Here is a 26473-nt window from a genome sequence, read left to right on the forward strand (position 1 = left end):
TTGTGATGAAGTAGTGAAGGAGGGAGAAAAACGTGTCTCAGTGTATAAGTGTTAGGTCAAAGAAGGTGACGAATGAGGAAAGAGAGAGGGTGGAGGTGAGGAATTAGAGATGGTAATGATAGAGGGTGGATATTGTAAGTGCCACCTGAGAAAAGCTAGAGCTGAGAAGTGAGAATTAAGAGAGATTAAAGATGAGTAACATAAGAGTTTGTAATGAGATAGGGAAGCACATGTGTGGGAAATGAGATATGGTTAAATGGACACGAAAGTGATACTTCAGGTTTACAGCCACATTGTAGATATGTCTAAATGGATCCATGACAATGTTTATAAACGTTACCATAACATAACTGATCCATAACAGCCCCCAGGTAAAAGTAGTCTGTTTTGCTTCTAGCTTTGCCTTTACTATGAATGTGATGTGCCTATACAAGCACGATTCTGTGCACATGCACACTTGTGTCATGTTGTTACTGACTAAGCACCATGCAAGTTAATGATGGTGACTACACTATAGCATCTAAAGGTTTTTATGTCTATGATTTGTTTTTCAAAGTATTTTTTCTGTAAGTTGTAAATGTCATTTGTGAGATAAACAGTAAAGTAATAGCAAAGTTACCAACAAAACAGCGGCAGATGTACTTGTCACTCTCCTGTACAACTATGCACACAAGATACTGACATTAGAGTGCCCATGTGAATTCGCTCACAGCATCATTTACACACTACATGTAAATGCTTAGGGAACCATGGATTTTTTTGTGGTTACCATTTCACTCACATCAAAAACTTACATAATCTAAAGCAAGATACAGAAAATCAAAGGGTGTGTCACCTGACCCTGCCAGACAGACTTGTTTATATTGTAGACAAAGGAACACCAACTTCAGGCTCTATGACTATCCTTGATTTATCTTTCTTCTTATTGGATCATTGCTGTTCTGGAGCTGACTTTATCAATGGGTTTAATCCCTCTGCACACAGTTACATAAAGTAATAGTGCAATTATAAAATGCTCTTACATGTTAGAACACTTTCTTTCTACACTTTATATTTCTTTAAACGTAGATAGTAACAAATTATATAAGGGTTGTACAGAAAGTAATGCCTTTCAGGTCATAAGTCATTTATTAACAACACAAGACATGTGGAACTACCTACATGTGTAGAGTAACTCTTTATCTACAATATGGAACTATTCAAAATAGTCTCCTCTAGTGGCGATGCATTTGCGCCACCGTTAAACCACTTATCAAAGCCACTTTGGAATCGTTTTTGGGACACTCCCTCACCCAGCATCTGATAGCGTCTGTCACTTCACCTATATTATTTAAGCACCGTCCCCGAAGATTTTCCTTCATTTGACCGAACAATTGGAAGTCTAAGGGTGTGAGATCAGGGCTGTAAAGTGGATGTGGTACCACTGACCATCCCATTTTTGCAAGAATCTGTGATGTTGCCAAAGAAGTGTGAGGTTGTGCATTATTGTGGTGTAACTGGATTGCATTCAGCTGTTTCTGTGGTCTTTTCTTGCAGATGGCTTCTCTAAGTTTCCAGAGTGATACAATGTAGCTGTCGCTGTTAATTGTTGTCCCACATTCAAGAGAATCAAGCAAAATCACCCCCTTGTTATTCCAGAAGATATTTAAACTTGTGTGCTGAGCACTGGCTTCTGAATATATTTAGTCTAGGGGAGCTGTAGTGCCGCCACTCCTTCAACTGATTCTTGGCCTCTAGGTCATAAAGGTATGCCGAGGTCTCATCGCCAGTGCAAAAATTCCCCAAAAAAGTTTTCTTGTTGGCTTCAAATGCTGCCAACAGTTCTGAATACACCTGTAGTATCTTCTCTTTCAAATCAGTTGTTAATAATGAGAAACCCATTTAGCACACACTTTCCAGTAAGTTCCCCAAAAATCTCTCGGACAGTGATGCACAGGTCTGTGTGAATCAATTAGTTCAACCTTGTTTTGATTTTTATCTGTGACTGCTGTTGATGGCCTGCCACTATGCGTAATATCTTCAACTCTGGTTTAATCTCCTTTAAACTTTTTCACCCATCTTCGCACATTACACACATCAGTTGTCGCCTCACAATACACATTTCTGAGCCTTTGGTGGATGTCGGCAGCAGTACATCCTTCTTTGGTCAAGAACTCAATGGCAGCTCTTTGTTTCTGCTTAACATCAATGGTTGTGCTAAACCTAGAATTACAGAAATGTCAGTCATGCAGGAGGAGTTACTCCATCTGGTGGTGTAAAGACATCACATTTGAGTTAATAGTTTTAGAGCAAATAGCAAACAGGCTTTATTTTCAGAACAACCCTCGTAAATCAAAATTACATATTTGCTATGTCTGCACCTTTTGTCATGTAAACAGTTTTCCTTTTGCCAAATGTATATAATATTATACAGGTGATACAGCAAGTGCTCATCTAGACTGAGGTACTGCCATAAGAGTTGAACTGCAAATATGCACATTATCTTATTGATTTGCATTTTACATTTTGAGACAACCTATAGAATTTATGTTCACATAAACTAATTTGTAAATCCATATAATGGCAGACCTGTGAAAGATATTTGCCCCAGAGGTCTCGGTTATGCATAGTTTTAGGGGGGAGAAAGTTTAGTTTTTATTAGTATATATATATATATATATATATATATATATATATATATATATATATATATATATATATATATATACAGGTATATATATATTATTCTAGACAAAACATCCAGTACTAAAAAGATACAACAAAAAAGATAGTGTAAGGTCATCTTACAGATTGTAAATCATTTGGAATAAACATGGTAAAATTATTATCTTAAACACTATGGGTGAATAATGAAGGTAAGATCAGAACTGTGTTGCAGAGTGATCATCTGTATGATGTAGAAATACCACTGACAGCAGAGTGTAACAAGTTAGCATGTGTGAGGAATTTGCCATGTGTCAGAATGGATGAAGCAGACAGCCCTGATGGGTTCCCAGAATGCAATGCATGCTGGGAGTGGATGCATTCTACTAAAAAAAAATCTATATTCTGTGTGATTCTCAGTTGCTTTTGAGATAACACCAGAGAGAGGCATTTCACAGAGTTTGAATTTACTTGGCATTTTGTGAGTAGTTTAATAGGAATTAAAATAAATGTACATAAAATATTTCTATTGCAAAAAAAGACTTTCCACAATGTAAGCAAAAAAAAAAAATGATCTGAAGTTTTGATTTATAGTATTTATCCTCCCCTTGTGAAATGTCTGACGACCTTGAGAAAATCTTAGCATAGTGCAACAAGCACGTTTGACAGACAGATCTACAGAGATTGCACTACCTACAAAACTGGCTAAGTCACTTTTCAGGGAGTGGTTCTGTATTTCAGACAAGGGTGTGTATGTTATGCATTTGAATTCTAGTTGCTTCTTGGCAGTTTACCCAAATGTGCAGATTAGCAAGAGATGATGATTGTGCACAAAAGATTCAAAAGGCAAATAAGTTGTCATGGTGATAGGTTTTGTTCTTTGAAGGCAATAGTTCTGTAGACTTTCTCTATTGCTTGATACTTACACACTTATAAATACACAAATAAGAGTGTGACTAGACTGGGAATTGCATTCTATGTCACCTCTGATATTTATCTACTGGAAATTAAAAAATATTTTCTTAATTCTAATTGATATATAGGTGTCCAACTGAAGTATGATAAAAATTAATTTAACAACCCTAGGGTCACTCTAGGGTATTCTAAAAGGATTGCTTATCGAGAGGTAAAACATAAAAGGACAGAAAGGTGCAAAAGAAAATGCTCTAATGTGTTAGAGCATTGTATTATTGCTCAGTTGTTTGCATATACCTATGTGTTTAACTCTTGCAAAAGGCATGCAATGCACTATCCAGAGCAGCAATGCATTGGGACTTAGCTGAACACATTTGGTCAACCAATGATAATGTGCATAGCCGCCAATCACCAGATAGTTACCAGTAGTGCATTACTGCTCTGGACATTACTTTAATTATGAGTTTACCTTTTGAAAGTTTTAGTTATATGCTAGCAACAGTATAATATTAAAATGCTCACACAGCAGTAGTAGTTTACACTTTCATGTTCGTTAAAATTTGTTTGGTAAAATGATAATATAGAGGAGAGTCATTTGAATCTTTTTATATATAACCAGCATTGCAGTTCCATGAAGAAATATGCGGCTAGATTACGAGTTTTTGTCAGTAAGGCTTGCATTCTATTGGCTGATTGGAACAGCCAATAGAATGCGAGCTCAATCCTATTGGCTGATCCAATCAGCCAATAGGATTGAACTTCAATCCTATTGGCTGATTGCATCAGCCAATAGGATTTTTCCTACCTTAATTCCGATTGGCTGATAGGATTCTATCAGCCAATCTGAATTGAAGGGACGCCATCTTGGATGACGTCACTTAAAGGAACCTTCATTCTTTAGTCGCCGTCGGGTGGAAGAGGATGCTCCGCGTCGGATGTCTTCAAGATGGATGGAAGAAGATAGAAGATGCCGCCTGGATGAAGACTTCTGCCGGTCTGGATGTCCTCTTCTGGCCGTATCGGATGAAGACTTCTGCCCCTCTGGACGTCCACTTGTGGCCGGCTGGGTGAAGACGGCTCAAGGTAGGGTGATCTTCAAGGGGGTAGTGTTAGGTTTTTTTAAGGGGGGATTGGGTGGGTTTTAGAGTAGGGTTGGGTGTGTGGGTGGTGGGTTTTAATGTTGGGGGGTATTGTATTTTTTTTTTTACAGGTAAAAGAGCTGATTACTTTGGGGCAATGCCCCGCAAAAGGCCCTTTTAAGGGCTATTTGTAATTTAGTGTAGGGTAGGGAATTTTATTATTTTGGTGGCTTTTTTTATTTTATTAGGTGGATTAGATTAGGTGTAATTAGTTTAAAAAAATGTAATTCTTTTTTTATTTTCTGTAATTTAGTGTTTTGTTTTTTTTTGTACTTTAGTTTATTTAATTTAATTGTAGGTAATTTATTTAATTAATTTAATGATAGTGTAGTGTTAGGTGTAATTGTAATTTAGGTTAGGATTTATTTTACAGGTAATTTTGTACTTATTTTAAGTTAATAACTATTTAATAACTATTCTACCTAGTTAAAATAAATACAAAGTTGCCTGTAAAATAAATATAAATCCTAAGCTAGCTACAATGTAACTATTAGTTATATTGTAGCTAGCTTATGGTTAATTTTATAGGTAAGTATTTAGTTTTAAATAGGATTAATGTATTTAATAATAGTAATTTTATTTTGTGTTAATTAAATTATATTTAAGTTAGGGGGGGTTAGACTTAGGGTTAGACTTAGGTTTAGGGGTTAATAAATTTAATATAGTAGCTGCGACGTTGGGGGTGGCAGATTAGGGGTTAATAAATGTAGGTAGGTGTCGGTGATGTTAGGGATGGCAGATTAGGGGTTAATCAAATGTAACTAGTGTTTGCGAGGCGGGAGTGCGGCGGTTTAGGGGTTAATATATTTATTAAAGTGGCGGCGATGTCCGGTCGGCAGATTAGGGGTTAAACATTTTAGTTAAGTGTTTCCAATGTGGGGGGGCATCGGTTTAGGGGTTAATAGGTAGTTTATGGGTGTTAGTGTACTTTGTAGCACTTTAGTTAAGAGTTTTATGTTACGGTGTTAGCCCATAAAACTCTTAACTACTGACTTTTAAATGCGGTAGGAGTCTGGACAGGAGAGGGTCTACCGCTCACTTTTTCAAGCAATCGTAATACCGGCGTTAGGCAAATCCCATTAAAAAGATAGCATACGCAATTGACGTAAGCGGATTTGCGGTATGCGAAAATCGTGGAAAAAAAGTGAGCGGTACTCCTGTACCTGCCTGACTCGTAATACCAGCGGGTATTAAAAAGCAGCATTGGGACCCCTCAACGCTGCTTTTTTAGGCTAACGCAAGACTCGTAATCTAGCCGATGGTATTTTAAAGGACCATTAAATAAAATATAACTACATAATCAATAAATGCATAATAAAAAGACAATGCAATAACGCTTAGGGGGAGCTTTATCAAGCAGACGATGCTGCTTTCTCCACCCGATATTTCCGGCTCACCGGAAATATAAGTTAAGAAGCAGCAGTTATAAGACCGTTGCTCCTTAACTTGTCCGCCACCTTTTAGGTGGCAGACTGCAATCATCCCAATCGTGACACCCCCTGCTAGCGCCCGATTGGCCGCAAATGTGCAGGAGGAGGCATTGAACAAGCATTTTTTGTGAAATGCTTGTGCAATGTTAAATGCTGACATCGTATGCTGTTGGCATTTAGGGATGCCAGGTGGAGATGGTTCACCTGACATTTGTTAAATCTACCCCTAAATCTGAAATGTCAAAGTTACTACATTTTTACCTGCCCCTGTATCATGTGACACCCATCAGCTAATCACAAACTATATACATTGTGAACTCCTGAACATGCTCAGTAGGAGCAGGTGCCTCAGAAAGTGTGCATATTGAAAGTTTAAACAAAGTTTTATAATGGAAATAAATTGAAACTTTTTTTAAATTACACGCCCTATCTGAATCCTAAAAGTTTTAATTTTGACTTTATTGTGAAACTAAACCTAGATTCATTCTCTTTTGATGCTTTTATGAAGTGTCTGACATAAGTTGCAGTAAATAGATAATAAAATGGGGCATCCTGCAAAAGGAAGATTAATTAAAACTGGGAAATGTGGCTGGTTATTGCTACCGCAAGCTTGAGGTAGCAATTAGCGCTCTGAAAATTAACCAGAGATCAAATCTCTGGTTAATTTTCAAAATGTCCCCAAAATACAGTGTAGTGTAGTTTTTAAGTATGAAAATTAGTAGTTTTTTTTTTATTTTTTAAAGTGTCAGTAAACCTAAAAAATAATGTTATATAATTCTGCACATAGTGCAGAATTATATAACATTATATTAGTGTTATCGTTATAAAACCTTATTTCTCCTTTGAATTTTTTTAAAATATGACAGGTTTTCAGACCCGCTCTCTGCGCTCTTCTGAGCGGGTCTGTTTTTATTACACAGCGCATCGGACCAGCTGTATAGTCACAGCCCGGCCCGACCGCGCCATAACACTAAGTGCAGCTCGCTCCTGCTCTGTCTGACAGCAGGAGCGAGCTGCACTTAGTGTTATGGCGCGGTCGGGCCGGGCTGTGACTATACAGCTGGCCCGATGCGCTGTGTAATAAAAACAGACCCGCGCAGAGAGCGGGTCTGAAAACCTGTCATATTTTAAAAAAATTCAAAGGGGAAATAAGGTTTTATAACGATAACACTAATATAATGTTATATAATTCTGCACTATGTGCAGAATTATATAACATTATTTTTTAGGTTTACTGTCCCTTTAAATAACTGCAAAAAGTGAGAGGGTGTGGCATGTTAGAAAAAAAAATGCACTAAAAAAGTGCTTTTACATTGCGGTTTATGAGGAACTGTGTATCCTCTATAAATACTGTATATATGTATATGCTTATATATTTATGCGTTAATATGTGTATATACACATATAAACACTTAAATATATATGTATATATTTATATACATATGTATTTCAATTTGCTGTCCATCGCTGCGTGACTTACCCCTATTGTTGTGCTGTTCACATTGCACCTAACTTGTAATACCAACGCACATTTGCCTGCGCTAGTATTACTGAGTGGAGCGCAACTATTGCACTTGGACAAGAAATATTTTGCACTTCACTCGTAATCTGGCCCAATATAAAACGGTATAAACAGTATACACATGAACTCTATACATCAAAATCAGTGTAAATATTCAGTCAATCCCTAGAGCCATTCACAATGCAAAATAAATTCAGTGTATCATAAACAAAGCACTATCTTAAAACAGTAACAATATAATTATGTTAATGCATAATCTAAATACAACACTGAAGTTAATACAGATATTCAAAGGGACAGTAGTAAATAGATTGTTAATCTCAAGGTCCCATCTGCCCCTTCCACATATTTTACCTACTTTTTTTTGCGCCTATATGCTTGAAGTGTTGTCCTTTGCACACATAACATGGACTATTCACCAAAATGCAAATCTAGGCATAGGAACCGGTCCATTTTTGGTTCAGAACCCTGGATAGCACTTGCTGATTGGTGGCTACATTTAGCCACCAATTAGCAAGCGCTACCCAGGTGCTAAACCAAAATTGGCCGGCTCGTTAGTTTACATTCCTGCTTTTTCAAATAAAGATACCAAGATAACAAAGAACAATTGATAATAGGGTAAATTAGAAAGTTGCTTAAAATTGCATGCTCTATCTGAATCATGAAAGAAAGAATATGGGTTCAGTATCCCTTTAATTTATAATTTTGTTTTACAACAATGAAACAGACTGTTTAATATCCCTTTCCTCTCTATAGGAAGTGCAATAGGCACAGTTTTCAGAATGATTTTACAATAAAAAAGGCAAAATAATGATTTTTTTTCTCAATTTAACATTTTACAGGGATATTACATGTAGAGTGTAATGCATCTCTACTTCTAAAGATTGGCAAAACAATAAATAAATACTACAATAAGTATAATAAATGTAATATAGAAATAAGAAAGAAGTTAATTGCTTTTTGACAAACTCTTGATAGAATTAGGTAGTTCTGCTTTGATGAGCAATGTAAAAGTGTGTGAATTAGATTACATTAAATCTGTTTTACACGTTTGTGAGAAATAGCTGACTACTTAGTAACTTGCTGCCGCTCCCAGATCTCACACTGAGTGATACATATGACAAGAAAAAACATGTTAATACAAAAAGCTATTAGATATAAGATAAACCATTTGCAAAAATGCCAGACAAGAGATTTTTTTTATAATCCTCAATTATATCATATTAAGGAACAATATAGGAATAATAAAATATAAAACTGAAGATGTATGTCCTATTAGGCTGTGTAGAGCTGAACCAAAAAGCTTACTTCACACACTATACTGTACTTTTTGTTTTACCACTATAACCACTATATATAGGACCCCATAGTCAGATTCAGAGCTTCACATTGCACATTGTCAAATTCATTATTTCTATCCTTAAGATGGAAGAATAAGATGGAGAGTCAGGATCTTTTACATTTGGCCCAGGGACAGTGTTCTGTTGGCACAGTCAGTTTGTGTGGCGGAAGGGTTGAGTGTTCTGTGGGTGGAGCTGGGTGGTACAAGGATATGGGTTTGAAGTTTGGGTGTGGCTAATCATCCAGGGCATGGCTAAGTGGGAATGGATGGTGGCAAAGAATCCTCCTCTTCAGCCCAATGGGGTAAAACCTTGTAGATTCTTTTTCACTCCCATAAAACCACCACTGCTATGGAGATGTCACTTTGCAATATTAAAGGAATATAACAGTAGCAGTGCATTTCAAAATCCATACAAAATAATACTGAAATAGATTTGTATTTGAAAAAATGTTTGTTTGAGTCAAATGTGTAAGAACTGTGAAAAAAAAAACAACAAAATTTTATTTTAACATAACTTTTTGGCAGTAGCTCACTCTAAAATTATTTTAATATGTTTAAAGGGATAGGTAAGTCAAAATAAAACTTGCATGATTCAGATAGAGCGTGTCATTTTAAGACACTTTTAAATTCACTTCTATTTTCAAATGTGCTTCATTCTCTTAGTATCCCTTGTTAAAATATTAATGCGCACATATCATACACTAGTTGGAGCTGCTGCTAATTGGTGCCTGCACACATTTGTCTCTTGTGATTGGCTAAATAGATATTTTAAGCTTCCTGTCAGTAATGCAATGCTGGCCCTTCAGAAATGGATAACAAGAGAATGAAGATAATGTGATAGTAGAATTAAATTGGAAAGTTGTTTAAAATTGTATGTTTTATCTGGATCATAAAAAGAAAATTTTGGGGTTTACTATCCCTTTAATAAATGATGTAGGCTACTCATTACCATTTTACAGATATGTCCAAGACTTACAAAACATTAAGAATACTTAGATTTATATCATTGGCATTTTTTTCACTTTAAGTGAATCTAGGCCCATAAACTTTTACTTTTCTTGGCAAAAAATACTTCTTTTATAATTCTCTAAATAACTTTCTTGTTTTTATTTTCCCCTTTAGCTACAAAGCAAAGAGTACAAAAGAAAACAGACGGGTTTCCAAGGAGAAGCAATGACTCACAGCCACACCTGTGATTAACAGTATCTCTGCAGGTTAGTGCAACACGTTCTATAAACCCATGCTCTGGGCATTTAGTATGCTATATAATACAATACAAAGGTTATGATTTATTTCTCTTTATCTAGCAGACATTGCAATGCCATATATTTATTTATTTTTTGCAGATGAAACCAATGTAATAGCTGCATTAACTAATCACTGATAAGTATCCTCAGCTATTAGCTGGGGAGAAATGTTTTTTTTTTCCAAGCAAATCTCTTCTCTACAATGAAAAAACTTTTGAATAGCATAATACAATAATTAAAAATTGGTTTCTACACATTCTAATAGAGAAAGGGATATTAGCACAAATGAAAATATTGCTCTAGACAGACAGACAGAAAGACAGACAGAGACAGATAGATAGATTATATATATATATATATATATATATATATATATATATATATATATATATATATATATATGATAGATAGGTCAATGGTGTATAAGAGCTGTTCAAATGTTAATTAAAATTAGCAGGAAATTCATATTGTGTACCCCATTTATCATTTGACGGGCAGATCATGTTTCCAGTGAGAGAACCTGTCATCAATGCTTGTGGCAAGAGGGCAGCAGAAGCCTTTTGCCCATTGCTCACATTTATTATTGCAGTGCCACCCCATGTAAATCCCCCCCAAACTGATGAGTTTACAGAGGGTTTAAAGGGACATAAAACCCATTTTTTTTCTTTCATGATTAAGAAAGAGCATGCAATGTTAAACAACTTTCTAATGTACTTCTGTTATCTAATTTGCTTAATTCTCTCGATAGCCTTTGCTGAAAAGCATATCTAGATAGGCTCACCCATTTATCTTATAATGTGACAGCAGTGGATTTTACCCATAAACCTGTTTCTTGTCATATGTAAGTCATGGTGTATACATATAATTAGCTGATAGGTGGCTGCACATAGATGTCTTGTGTGATTGGCTCACTCATGTGCATTGCTATTTCTTCAACAAAGAATATCTAAAGATTGAAGCAAATTAGATAATAGAAGTAAATTGGAATATTGTTTAAAATTGTATTCTCTATCTGAATCATGAAATAAAAAAATTGGGTTTAATGTCCCTTTAGGAAGCAGCATCCTTATAACCGCTGCTTCTTAAGTTGCAGTAACCGGGTTCACATCAGCAGTGGCTACCACTGGACTAGTGGAAAGATACAATATGCGTAGATATTTAGGCTCTTAGGGTCTGATTATCTAAAGCTCTCTGTTCTGGCAAGATTATCTAAGAGGTCTCATCTAAATGGATACTCAAAGAATATTAGAAACATTTAGCATGACAATAATTTATCTAGCTATACAGGGTTCTGGGTGAGAATGAAAGACACCTACCTTACATATAATTCTAAATAAAAAATCCCCATAGATTTTTTGTGATTTCTCTCCATGATGGCGAGTTTGGATTATTAGGCATCAAGGCTTATAGGACAGCTGAATTGGTGGAAAGGGAAAAGTCTATAAAAAATTGACAAGAAAAGTTGGTTTATTCAGCACAGGATATCAATAAGAAACACCTTATCGGATTTAGAAATATGTCCTCCTAGGTGAAGCAAACAAAAAATGCACATAATATCCTACTGAGTGATATCAGCTAATTATATGTATACACCATGACTTACATATGACAAGAAACAGGTTTATGGGTAAAATCCACTGCTGTCACATTATAAGATAAATGGGTGTTAATCTGCCTTACTCCAAGCCTTGTCCACTTAGTCAAGGCAAAGGTGTTACAGTATACAACTATGCCGTGCTTTTAACCTTCACATGTCTGTTACCTTTTCACTTACGTACTTATAATTCCAGATGCTAATGATTTCTTTATTTTAGTTCAGGTAAACGCTATTTACATACAGCAACAACTGATGGGGATGAGCCCTTGGAGAAGCAGAAAGACCTAGAGTAAAACTGGAGATACAGTTCACTAAGGGATATAGGTAGGCTGACAATATTGCCGCTTTAAGAAGGAACACATATGAAAAATACATATGTGAGGGTTCTTATACAAAACCATTTCTTTAAACAGCCCTGAAAACAGCCCTGACATATGTATTTTTCATATGTGTCCCTTTTTAAAGCGGCAATATGGTCAGCCTAGATATAGGTTGTTTTTAAACTGAATGACAAAAGTAAACTACTTTAAAAACCAAGTTAGTTACCCTGTGATAATGCACATGATGCACACATTTCCCCAGCTTTTACTTCTATAGTGCATTTAACATATTAATATTAGACAGTTAAAGATCAGTTGTTCTCATAATAAATATGTGTGGTGTTTTTATAGCTACATGTTCTGGCCTTCTCAGTGGGGATGTAGAGTAAAGCAAACAAAATTAAGGCATAATAATGGAAGAATCTGAACTTGGCAAATGCACAAAAGGTGCAGTGTCCCCTTCCCAACCTATCTGGACAGGGTGTGTGCTGCTGGCTTGTTGTGAAAAGACAGACAGCAACTTCAAGTCAAATATAATGTGTGCAAGTCATAAGGAGAAACAAACAAAGCAATTATTAAACATTCATTTATTTGTTCATTTTTTTAATATAATATTTTTTAATTAAACTTTTCAAAAGAAAATGACCATAACTAATTACAAATGTATTGCATGTCAGGATTTAGTCAACTCTGGTACAACTCTGCAGGTGGACAAGTTCTCAAGTAGAAAACCTATCCACCTGCAATGACCCCTTCTGATCCTGCATTGCTTGGAGAATTTAGGATTTAGCTCTCTTGTGCCATCCCACCCTGTTCTTGCGCAACCAATCACACCAGAGCATTGCCTGTCAATCACCCCAAACTCACATGTTTTGTGTGATTTATCTCTGCCACCTCTGACAGGCTCTCTCATGCAAACCGCAGTGCAAAATCTCAGAAGATGCATATGAAGCTTGAGAAATGTTCCTATAAGAGTCATTAAATTGATCTACAGCAGTCTAAGAAGACATGACAGGACACAGTAGGCTGACAAAAACTATAATAAGCCATATGGATATTACCAATTGTACATTATTATATAATTATTGTTATTAGGATAGCAATAAAAACCCAGGTCAAGTCCATAGCCTTATGTCTGCTCCCCAAAACTGAATTACAATCTCTTGACCAAGTGTTGCGCCCCCAGCTACTTCTGTGAGTGCAATCTTATCCCAGATTAGATATTCCGTGTTGATGGGTATTATCTATCTTTGAAGAGTAACTTCTGCATAATGCACATTGTACAGTAATAAATGCATATACTAAGTAAAGAGTTCTGCATTTCTTAGACTGAAAAAAGACAGCTCTATTTTAACAAATTGCAAAAAAAATAATTAAGCAAGTGAAACAGATATATATTAATATATATTTACTCAAAATTAAAATCAAGCCGTAGGTCGAATATGGCTTCATGGGACTGCTATACACATAATTAGACATATATATATATATATATATATATATATATATATATATATATATATATATATATATATATATACACACACACATTATAACCTTATATCCTTGTCATATACAATATACCTTTTAACCCTTATACATTTTTTAAAAAAAATATTTATATGATTTTTTTTCTTTTTCAAAAAGTGATTATATGAGTGTAATGGATTAGTTTTATGTATTTATGTTGTTTGGTTACACTTGACATTAGGGGACCGATTTATCAAGTGTCTAGCGGACATGATCCGCTGTAGTGATCATGTCCACCAGACATCGATAAATGCTGACAGCATACGCTGTCGGCATTTATCATTGCACAAGCAGTTCTGTTAAACTGCTTGTGCAATGCCACCCCCTGCAGATTCGCTGCCAATCGGCCGCTAGCAGGGGGTGTCAATCAACCCGATCATATGAGATCGGGCAGATTGATGTCCTCAGCCTCAGAGGCAGCAGACGAGTTAAGGAGCAGCGGTCTTATGACCGCTTCTTCTTAACTCCTGTTTCCGGCGAGCCTGAAGACTCGTGCGGAAACAGGTGCATTAGGCACAATACAGGCCATGATAAATCGGCCCCTAGGTATTTACGCGCACTAACACAATGAGTGCAATTTTTGTTTGCGCTCAAGTGCAACTGTTTACTTTCAACTTGTAATACGCGCGTAAGTTAGAGCGGTTGCGGTATTGCTTATCACTACCCATACTAACTTTAGTGCACCACTTGTAATCTAGGCCATAGTCTATACAATTCCCTAATAAAATTTAGGTAGATTATTGCAATGATTACGGTTGTGATTTGATTGGTTGTATAGTCTATACTTTTCTCCATTACTATATTAACAAAATTCACCCTTAAACTGTATGTAGATTTTTACAGATATACTAACACGGTTATATTAATATACTTTTTACCTCTGTGATAAACTTGTATCTACGCCTCTGCAGACTGACCCCTTATTTCAGTTCTTTTGACAGACTTGCATTTTAGCCAATCAGTGCTATCTATATGGCACACTAACGCTGTGAAAAACTGTCAAAATGCCTTGAGATAAGAGGCGGCCTTCAAGGGCTTAGAAATTAGCATATGAGCCTGCCTAGGTTTATCTTTCAACAAAGAATACCAAGAGAACAAAGCAAATTTGATGCTAAACGTAAACTGGAATGTTGTTTAAAATGGCATGCCTTATCTGAATCATGAAGTTTAATTTTGACTAGACTGTTCCTTTAAGTATTTTTGTTCACTGTGATATTTTAAACACCTATCTTGACAACATTTAGTGACTGCTTGGAAAATATAATAGCAGGCATAAGTATCAAGAAATGAGTCAGAAAACAAGGGGGGTGTGGGACTTCCTTATTCTTACTCACCTGCATATATCTGTGATTGCACATTGATACCAGACAGAACTAGCTCAGGGTAAAATCAATTATAACAAACTTTCGGCTAGATTACAAGTTTTGCGTTATGAGTGAAAAAGCCTCATAATGATGCTTTTTCACTACCACTGCTATTACGAGTTTTGCAGGTATATCTGTCCCGCACACTTTTTTGGCCGTAACGCAACGTAACTACCGCAGCTTTCAAAAAGTCCTTTTTCAATGGGACTTCCATAGCGCCAGTATTACGAATTTGCCTGTCCAGCCAATACCGTCAAGATCCGTACCGTAAACTGAAAGTCAGTAGTTATGGGTTTTATGTTACAAAGCCGTAACATAAAACTCATAACTAAAGTGCTACAAAGTACACTAACACCCATAAACTACCTATTAACCCCTAAACCGAGGCCCTCCCGCATCGCAAACACTAAAATACAATTATTAACCCCTAATCTGCCTCTCCCGACATCGCTACCACTATAATAAACATATTAACCTCTAAACCGCTGTACTCCTGCATCGCAAACACTAGTTAAATATTATTAACCCCTAATCTGCTGTCCCTAACATCGCCGCAACCTACATTACTGTTATTAACCCCTAATCTGCTGCCCCCAAAATCGCCGCCATTATACTAAAGTTATTAACCCCTAGACCTAACCCTAACACCCACTAACTTTAACATAATTAAAATAAATCTAAACAAAAATTACAATTAATACCTAAATTATTCCTATTTAAAACTAAATACTTATCTGTAAAATAAACCCTAAGATAGCTACAATATAACTAATAGTTACATTGTATCTATCTTAGGTTTTATTATTATTTCACAGGCAAGTTTGTATTTATTTTAACTAGGTAGAATAGTTAGTAAATAGTTATTAACTATTTACTAACTACCTAGTTAAAATAAATACAAATTTACCTGTGAAATAAAACCTAACCTAACCTTACACTACAATTAAATCAATTACATTAATTAAATACAATTAACTAAATTACAAAAAATAATAAACACTAAATTACACAAAATAAAAAATATTTCAAATATTTAAACTAATTACACCTAATCTAATAGCTCTATCAAAATAAAAAAGCCCCCCCAAATAAAAAACCCTAGCCTAAACTAAACTGCCAATAGCCCTTAAAAGTGCCTTTTGCAGGGCATTGCCCCAAAGAAATCAGCTCTTTTACCTGTAAAAAAAAATACAACCCCCCAACAGTAAAACCCACCACCCACACAACCAAACCCCCCAAATAAAATCCTATCTAAATAACCTAAGCTCTCCATTTCCCTGAAAAGGGTGTTTAGATGGGCATTGCCCTTAAAAGGGCATTTAGCTCTTTTTTAGCCCAAACCCTAAGCTAAAAATAAAACCCACCCAATAAACCCTTAAAAAAACCTAACACTAACCCCCGAAGATCCACTTAAAGTTTTTGAAGACCGGACATCCATCCTCAACAAAGCCGGGAGAAGTCTTCATCCAAGTGGCAAGAAGTGGTCCTCCAGATGGGCAGAAGTCTTCATCCAGACGGCATCTTCTATCTTCATCCTTCCGACACGGAGCGGCTCCATCTTCAAGATATCCGGCACGGAGCATCCTCTTCTTTTGACGGCTACTGTAGAATAAAGGTTCCTTTAAGGGTGGTCATCCAAGATGTCGTCCCTTGAATTCCGATTGGCTGATAGAATTCTATCAGCCAATCAAAATTAAAGTTGAAAAAATCCTATTGGCTGATGCAGACTTCTGCCCGTCTGGATGAAGACTTCTGCCCGTCTGGAGGACCACTTCTTGCCGCTTGGATGAAGACTTCTCCCGGCTTCGTTGAGGACTTCTTGCCTCTTGGATGAAGACTTCTCCCGGCTTCGTTGAGGATGGATGTCCGGTCTACAAAAACTGTAAGGGGGTTAGTGTTAGGTTGTTTTAAGGGTTTATTGGGTGGGTTTTATTTTTAGCTTAGGGTTTGGGCTGAAAAAGAGCTAAATGCCCTTTTAAGGGCAATGCCCATCAAAATGCCATTTTCAAGGCAATGGGGAGTTTAGATTATTTAGATAGGATTTTATTTGGGGGGTTTGGTGGTGTGGGTGGTGGGTTTTACTGTTGGGGGTTGTTTGTATTTTGTTTTACAGGTAAAAGAGCTGATTTCTTTGGGGCAATGCCCCGCAAAAGGCCCTTTTAAGGGCTATTGGCAGTTTAGTTTAGGCTAGGGTTTTTTTTATTTTGGGGGGCTTTTTTATTTTGATAGGGCTATTAGATTAGGTGTAATTAGTTTAAATATTTGATCATTTCTTTTTTTATTTTGTGTAATTTAGTGTTTATTATTTTTTGTAATTTAGTTAATTGTATTTAATTAATGTAATTGATTTAATTGTAGTGTAAGGTTAGGTGTTAGTGTAAAACAGGTTAGGTTTTATTTTACAGGTAAATTTGTATTTATTTTAACTAGGTAGCTATTAAATAGTTAATAACTATTTACTAACTAGTCTACCTAGTTAAAATAAATACAAACTTGCCTGTGAAATAAAATCTAAGATAGCTACAATGTAACTATTAGCTATATTGTAGCTAGCTTAGGGTTTATTTTATAGGTATTTGGTATTTAATACAAATTATTTAGGTATTAATAGTAATTTTTATTTAGATTTATTTTAATTATGTTAAAGTTAGTGGGTGTTAGGGTTAGGGTTACGCTAGGGTTAGGGTTAGACTTAGGTTTAGGGGTTAATAACTTTAGTATAGTGGCTGTGACGATGGTGGCGGCAGATTAGGGGTTAATAAGTGTAGGTAGGTGACGGCGATGTCGGGCGGCAGATTAGAGGTTAATAACTGTAATGTAGGTGGCGGCAACATTGGGGGCAGCAGATTAGGGGTTAATACATTTATGTATGTGTGGGCGACATTGGGGGCGGCAGATTAGGGGTTAATAAGTGTAGGTAGGTGGCGGCAATGTCGGGGGCAGCAGATTAGGGGTTAATAACTTTAATGTAGGTATCGGCGATGTCAGGGGCAGCAGATTAGGGGTGTTTAGACTCGGGGTTTATGTTAGGGTGTTAGGTTTAAACATAAATATTCTTTCCCCATAGGAATCAATGGGGCTGCATTACGGAGCTTTACGCTCCGTTATTGCAGGTGTTAGGCTTTTTTTTAGCCGGCTCTCCCCATTAATGTCTATGGGGAAATTGTGCACGAGCATGTAAAACCAGCTCAAAGCAGCGCTGGTATTTGAGTGCGGTATGGAGCTCAATTTTGCTCAACGCTGACATATTGCCTGCTAACGCTGGGTTTTTTAAAACCTGTAATAGCAGCGCTATAGGGAGGTGAGCAGTGGAAATAACTTGCAAGTTAGTACCGAGCTGCTCATAACGCAAAACTCGTAATCTAGCCGATTGTTTTTCAAAGTAACTCATCTATTTAACCCATGTAGGGCTTCAAAAGTATTGCTGAAACCACAGTTTTTAAAGGGAGATTGTACTAAAAAACATGTTCAGTGACAATTAACATGTTGATTTTTTTTTGCCTGAAAATTTCTGAGAAAAGTGCTGTTTAAATACAGTTTGAAACAAATGTGGAATTTGTGCATTTCCTGCAAATGCTTCTTGGCAGAAACACATTTCCTGTTATTGCTCATTGGCTGATAAATACTCTACTAATGTTCATTGGCTAATATTTTCTGCTACTTTTCACTGGCTTATAGTTACAAATACTCAGCGTACTTATCACCAATGAGCATAAGCGCAAAGTACATATTAGCCAACAAGCATAAGTAGGAAGTACACTATTGGTACTGCTGTATTGTTTTCAATTTAAACAAATTTTAATTCAATTTTATTCTGAGATGTTTATTGTTTAAATGCTACTCTTTGCAATGTATTATAGTCCCTTTAAAGGAACACAAAAGTCAAAAGTGTACTGGTGCTATATATCCCCTAATCCCCACCATACGTTTTTAAGTCATTTTGAAATGCAAACTAATTTGAAAGAAAAGCTGATTTATCTTTTTTTTCCAATGCTACATCAAACTGTTGTCAGCTGGAGTTTACTGGAGCTCTGGTTGGATCCTATGGTCAATTTACTGTGCAAGGATAGTATCTACACATGAGCCCCCAAGTAAACGCTGAGATTGGTGCCAAGCATGTGCACATGGTGCTGATGTTGGCATTATTAAAACAATAAAGCAGCCTTTTTTTAAATGCCACTTAAAGGGACAGTCAACACCAGAATTTTTGTTGTTTTAAAAGATAGATAATCCATTTATTACCCATTCCCCAGTTTTGCATAACCAACACAGTTATAATAATACACTTTTTACCTCTGTGATTAACTTGTATCTAAACATCTTCTGACAGCCCCCTGATCACATGACATTTAATTCATTATGTTTTGACTTTCATTTTAGCCAATTAGTGCAGTGTCTGCCACAATCCACGGGCGTGCTCACAATGTTATCTATAGGGTTTACCTGAACTAGCTCTCCCCTGCTGTGAAAAGCAAATACAAAAGCATGTGATTAGAGGCGGCCTTCAAGGGCTTAGAAAGTATCATATGAGCCTTCCTAGGTCTAGCTTTCAACTAAGAATACCAAAAGAACAAAGCAAAATTGGTGATAAAAGTACATTTTAAAGTTGTTTAAAATTACATGCCCTATTTGAAACATGAAAGTTTTTTTTGGACTTGACTGTCCCTTTAACAGCAGCTGTTACATAACAGTACCCTGGGGTAGTACAGACACAAAATACCATTTTCTTTATACACCCTTTTAATAACAGGCCACCTAGAATTCCTTACCAAGACCCTATTCTTTCCAAAACGTAAATGTTAATGTAAGCTCCAGACTGGCAATATACTGCAGATCCTAACAATACATGACTGGAGATTGGCAGCTTTATACATATTCCACCTATGATTGGCTCAGCTGCTCTGTTCAACTGTGGACCAGTAGTGCACTTATGGTCTGGACCTGATATTAACCATGTCCTAGATTATAAATGAATTGTAAAAATATTAGCACTATTGAGAGCAAGTTAAATCATTAGCGCTCCCATTATTGTATTCATATCACAAGTTAATCGTAAAAGGTTTTCCCTCAAGCAAAAGCCTCAGACGTGCTAATATCCAGAGGTCAGAGAGCACAGCCATGCCAACTCTCTTTCCCATAGACTTCTACTGGGCTCGCTATATATAGTATGCTGCTCTCCCTTTTGCCTGCGCCCTAAAACAAAGATGCACTAGGACAAAAAAAAGGTGCCGGTACTAGCGGATTATTGTGCTCAGTAAAGAGAAAAGCATAGGGTCAAAGTTATTTACAATGCTTGACATATTTTGCAGCCCTCTCTTGTGAAAACTACTAGTATTTGGCAGAGGTGGTAGTACTAAGTACTGGTGAGTACCCCAACAAAAAAAACCTGTACATTTGAGCACTTCCCAGTCATACACCTTGTCATACCATATCACTTAAGCACTTTTTATATATTTATTTCAAGTATAAACATTTATTTTACATTATATATATATATAAGTGCGTGTGTAATACATTTAATATGTTTTTACTTTTATTGTAGCCCTAACACTTCAGGTCTCAAGTCGCAGTAACTTTTTTAGCGCTGTTATGTGTTGCATCATTAAAAGAATAGGGGGAGCTAAAAGGATGTCGGCCGTGCTAAACATTTCCTGCTTATTCTGTTTTACAATGGAATCGTCATACCAGATTGTGCGCTAATCTTAACATAGTGCAGAGATATTAATAGCACATATTGCTTATTCAATAGGGCTCCACTTGTGATCTAGGCCTTCTGTGTGGGTAAAAAGCCCCAGTATAAACAATATATATTGCAATAAGAACATGCTCTATATGGCTTATAATTAATTGTATTGGCTTAGAGAACAATACCAAAATGGCCCAAACTTGCATAGCTCTTATAATTTATTGGAAAGGGAAATATGTTACTCATATTAATATTCTATAAAAGCAGAATGTGAACTGGTTGAGCATGTTCTTGGTAGCTCAGAGGGCAGTAGCCATTTTTTTTAATTTGAGTACAGCTTAGTAAAGCTATTAAAATAATTATGGGGTGCATTTGTCATTATTAAAAATTACATATACACCCTAAGTATACATTTTTACAGCAAGTTTGACCTGTAAATATTCATATAAACAAACTCTGTAATGCACCAATAAACTGTGCTTTTTTAAAATACTTTTCTTCACTGAACAAATGATAAATGTTAAGTTTGTATCTATATAAATATAGCATCAAAATGAGTGGGTAAGGAAGGTAGTCATATAAATATTAAAAATAAAAAATGATGAGGTTAAAAGGTATATGGTACGTGACAAGATATTTGAATGGAAAGAGCTATAATGTATACTGTATATACATACATATACATGTATAAATATGTGTATGAATATATGTGTATATATATATATACATTTATATTTATATGAGTATATATGTAGTTTTCATGGATATTTATAGTTATATGCGTATACACATATATACAAATATAAACACATATATACACATGTAAACACACATATACATACGTATATATTGTTTGTTTTTTAATATTTTCAGGTATTACATTCCAATGTTCTTCACAAATGATCTATGTATTTTTAAATACATATATATATATTATATATATAGGTATAGATATATATTTTACAAAAATATAATCATATATACTGTATATAAATATATATTTAAAAATAAATAGAAGAATGTATACTATGCCAAGAACATTGTCCTCAAGGTAGCGTGTCAGCTTTCGTTTGCATGCAAACATTGTAATATGCACTGTGTTTGCGCAAGAGCGAAAGCGATAAATAGCATGTCACTTCACTTGTAATCTGGCCAATAAGCAGAAGCAGTCCCATAGCTGGGTGTATGACTGTCACTGCCAATTGGCTCATCGGCTGTATCTGATAATGACCAGCAGTGCTCTTCAGCTCTCGAACACAACATTAACTATGTTTTTGCCCTGTGTTAAACACATAACATTGCAGGGCCTCTTGTGCTAAAAATAAATTAGTTATTTACTTATTTTTGCACTATAATGTCCCTTTTAGTATGGAGAATTTGATTAGTAAAACAGGACTGTTGAGTACAGGGACATTAATCATCAAAACAATCATTTTTTAAAAAAAGTGCTGTCGATAAACAATTAAAATGCCTGATTGTGATTGCGTTGACACAAAAAACAGATTAGTTACCTAACAATACAATAATCTGTATTATAAAGTAACTTTATTGTTTTAATTAGTGACAGCATCTTTTTGACCCACTAAGACCATAGTGAAGGAGGAAGAGTTCTGGGTTATATACAGGCCTGCGCCTAAAGGATTTGAAAATGGATTTATGCTGGAAGTGGGCTCCAACCAGCACTGACAACGAGTAGCCTTCACTTTATTTGGTTATTTTGAAATTAAAGGGACAGTATACACCAATTTTCATTTAACTGCATGTAATAGACACTACTATAAGGAATAATATGCACAGATACTGATCTAAAAATCCAGTATAAAACTGTTTAGAAACTTACTTAGAAGCTCCCAGTTTAGCTCTGTTGAAAAGGTTAGCTGGAACACCCACTGCAAGTGGTTCTATAGCAAAAAAAGCAGACCTCCCCCTTCCTCTGCATATGAAAAGACTGGAGTAGGTATACATCAGTATTCTCCTAAAAGTTTGGGGCTTGGTTAGGATTGGTTAGGTATGATTATTTACCCCTTTATGCTATATATATATATATATATATATATATATATATATATATATATATATATAATTATTTTGGCCTAATGCACCATTTTACATCTCCATTGTGATACATTATACTTATTTAATTTGTCCAACGCCACCATCATAGCTTCATGGTAAGATCAGTCCTGAAGACACCTGAAAAACAACAATCTATAATATGTGTTATTGGGGAAAAACTGGAAGGAAAGGTGAGAAGCCTTCTATCTTCATTGGTTTTCTTCCTGCAAGATAAGACTTCAGACAGTTTACATAGAAATGGTATTGCATGTGGCCTCCCAAAACTAATCACAATGGAGGTATCTGTTATTGTTTTTTAGAAAGAAAATGCATCAATTAACTATACATTCTTAATATTGGCATTTAAAACTTAATAATGAAAAACACTTAAAATTATTAATTGAACTTAAAACTAAAGTACACATTACACGATACAAATGTACTGCAAACAAATATGCTTATAAACAAAAATGAATGATTTAATTTGAGCCCTCCAGCTCTGTCAGTTGCTTCTTTAGAAACCTAATTTGATCTCTCATTCTCCTGTTTTTTTGTTTGAGTTCCCAATAACTTAAGTTGGCCTTATTGTTTATCTCATTTGACCTCAGCCTCCAATTTTCTCCTCTTTTAATATCGCCATTTAAATTCCTGTCTCTCCAGTTTCCTGTATTTGATGCTACTATTCTGATATCCACAAACATTCCTTCTATTACCCCTCTCTGATTCCTGCCTGTGAATAGTCAGATTATTCTCCATTGACTGCTTCACTGCAGAATTTGCCTTAATGGTGTATGTGTGATAATTCCACCACTTCTCAGCTCTAGTGAGCGCCATATGTAGGTTTGTGGAGTTTGGATCATACAGCTTTACAAACTCCTGACATTTTCTGGGGAGAGCTTCAAGTACCCTCTGTATGTGAGCTGGTGACCCCCAGACCATTTGGGTCTGTGGCTGGCGCAGCACACACCAGAATAAAACTCTTTTTGCTACTTCAAATGGCCCATCTAGTGGTCTCATGGTAATTTCACTAATCTCTTTTTCTAGACTAGTAAAATTGAAAAAGGTTTTAGCTATCCTGCCAGCCTGATCACATATGCTTGAATTGAATCCTAATAACCTGTTGGCATAGGGGCCCATGGCATCTTGAAGCAATTCTGTCCATTCCGGCATGCTCATACCTAATTTTATGGCTTTTTCAGCTCCCTTGTGAAACCAATGTGAAAAGTTATTAAAGCTGTTTGTGGGGACTGTGCCCCACCATTTCTTAAAAATGTCTTTATCTGCTACAGTCATTGGCCTAGTCTGATTTGAAAAACCTGTAGGAACTTTCAGGTTGTTAAAAGTCTCAGAAATTATGACAGGGGCAATTGGAACATAACCTGGGTTTTTAGTGGGGCCCATTTGCATTTTATCTTGTTTTACTACTTGTTTTGGCTCTTTCCTTTGTGGCAGTAAGTTATCACTAATTATTTTTTCTTTTTGTTCAATTTTCATCTGTAACTCAGTAATTTTGTTTGAGTATTCGTTACTGCTGTGTTCTGTTAATTTTAATTGACGTTGTAATTTACTGATCTGTATGGTGTTAATTAAAGCAGAAAGCTTAATACAATCTCTGTCAGTCTGTGTGTTATCTAATTTTAATTTAAGGTCTTTATTTTGCTCTGTCAGGTCTCCAATAATGTTCGTTAATCTCTTTATTGTTGAAATCACTGCCTGCGCTATCATACATTTTCTTTTATTATTATTAATCTTTTTAAGAGTTAATACCTGTGTTAGTATATCTAAAACACTTTCACACTTGTTGTTTTTAGCTTCTGGGATGAGGAATGGACCATTATATTTATGAATGTAATTGTTAAAGTAATCACAGATTTCCTGTGAAATATAGTTTTTTCCAGACATTTTTAACAGAACTAAAATAAAAATAAAAATATATATATATACACATATATATATATATATATATACTAGTCCTAAAGCCCTTGTACACGGGCCAATTTTTTAGGTACCTCGGTTCTCTCTCCCCCCCCCTCTCTCTCTCACTCACTCCCCCCCTCTCTCTCCCCCCCTCTCCCCCCCTCTCTTCTCTTCTGTTCTCTCTCTCTCCCCCCCCCCTCTCTCTCTCTCTCTCCCCCTCTCTCTCCCTCTCCCTCTCTTCTCTTCTGTTCTCTCTCTCTCTCTCTCTCTCCCCCCCTCTCTCTCTCCCTCTCCCTCTCTTCTCTTCTCTTCTCTCTCTCTCTCTCTCCCTCTCTCTCTCTCTCTCTCTCTCTCCCTCTCTTCTCTTCTGTTCTCTCTCTCTCTCTCTCCCTCTCCCTCTCCCTCTCTCGCTCTCCCTCTCCCTCTCTTCTCTTCTGTTCTCTCTCTCTCTCTTTCTCTCTCTCCCTCTCTCTCTCTCTCTCTCTCTCTCTCTCTCTCTCCCTCTCCCTCTCCCTCTCTTCTCTTCTGTTCTCTCTCTCTCTCTCTCTTCCTCCCACTGCTGTATGTTCACTTGCCTGATCCTCGCGCTGCTGTATTCTTCGCGCTGCTGTTTCATTTGCAGAGGTGCACGTGCGAGGTAGGGTGGGTGCGCGTGCGATCAGCTGTGCGCTTTCTAAGGCCAAGTGTTTGTCTCTACTGCGCATGACGGCTTCAGACAAACACTTGGCCTTTTATAATATAGGATATATATAATAAAAAATTAAATATTGTTCTCTTTTAAAGGTGTAAACCATCAATAATACTAACTTAAAATAAATTAACAAAGCAAAGCAAGGAATCCTTTTTACTTATATTTTCCCAAATTGAGGAAAAATGATAAAAAATATTTTAAGTACAGGAAGTTTCTATAGAACTTCTGAAATGCTAATTTCAACTGTAGTTTTGGTTCCAGGATCTGCTCCAAACACAGGAAATGCAAATTTTTAACTTTTTTATCCAAACAAAGGTTACACCTTTTGTATTTCATACAAACTTAATTAAAAATCTGAACAAAGAAATGGAAGAAGAAGGATGGAGAAACAAAATATGCTTTAAACTTACTTAACATTCACAATTTCCCATACAATTCAGAATGAAATTTATGTATAGGGCAAGCTACAGCTCTGGGTGTAACACATTCACAGAAATTAATCCTTTGTAAATAAAAAATAAAAAAAAAATACTATCTTTATAAAATTTACATTATCTTCCATTTATAAAGGAGCAGAAGTCAATCACTTTAACCTGACTATGGCAACTATTACATAGTACTGTAAAGCTTTTGTTTGTAAAAACATGTAGATGGGACCAACACAACACATGTCTCTAAAATTCATTAGATTTTTACAGAAAACTAAAATTCTATATTATTTTACTCTCAAATTAATTGTTTAAAATCCATGCGGTGACCAATAAAAAACAAAACACACACATGTCTAGCAGGGACAACTGATAGATTACTGGCTCAACAATAAAGTATCCAGTTTTCAAAAACAAGAAAAAAAAAATACAAGAGTTAAAGGGACAGTCTAGTATAATCTTTTATTATTCAGACAGGACTTTTAATTTTAATCAACTTCCCAATTTACTTCCATCATCAAACTTGCTTTTTTCTCTTGGTATTCTAAGTTTAAGCCAAACATAGGTAGGCTCATATGATAATTTCTAAGCCTTTGAGGGTTGCCTCTTATCACATGCTTTTTTAAAATCTCTTTTCAACACAAAGA

General features: G+C 35.9%; 1 long non-coding RNA gene across 1 annotated transcript; it reads right to left on the reverse strand.

Moving 5' to 3' along the window:
- Positions 1-1109: 1109 nt before the first annotated feature.
- LOC128659535 (uncharacterized) lies at positions 1110-11977 on the reverse strand. The gene is made up of 2 exons (XR_008402419.1): positions 11555-11977; positions 1110-2202 (listed from the first exon to the last, which is right to left on the reverse strand). It is a non-coding gene; the product is annotated as an uncharacterized LOC128659535 (long non-coding RNA).
- Positions 11978-26473: the final 14496 nt, after the last annotated feature.

This window comes from Bombina bombina, chromosome 5 (assembly GCF_027579735.1).
Source record: "Bombina bombina isolate aBomBom1 chromosome 5, aBomBom1.pri, whole genome shotgun sequence".
Classification (NCBI taxonomy): Eukaryota; Metazoa; Chordata; class Amphibia; order Anura; family Bombinatoridae; genus Bombina; species Bombina bombina.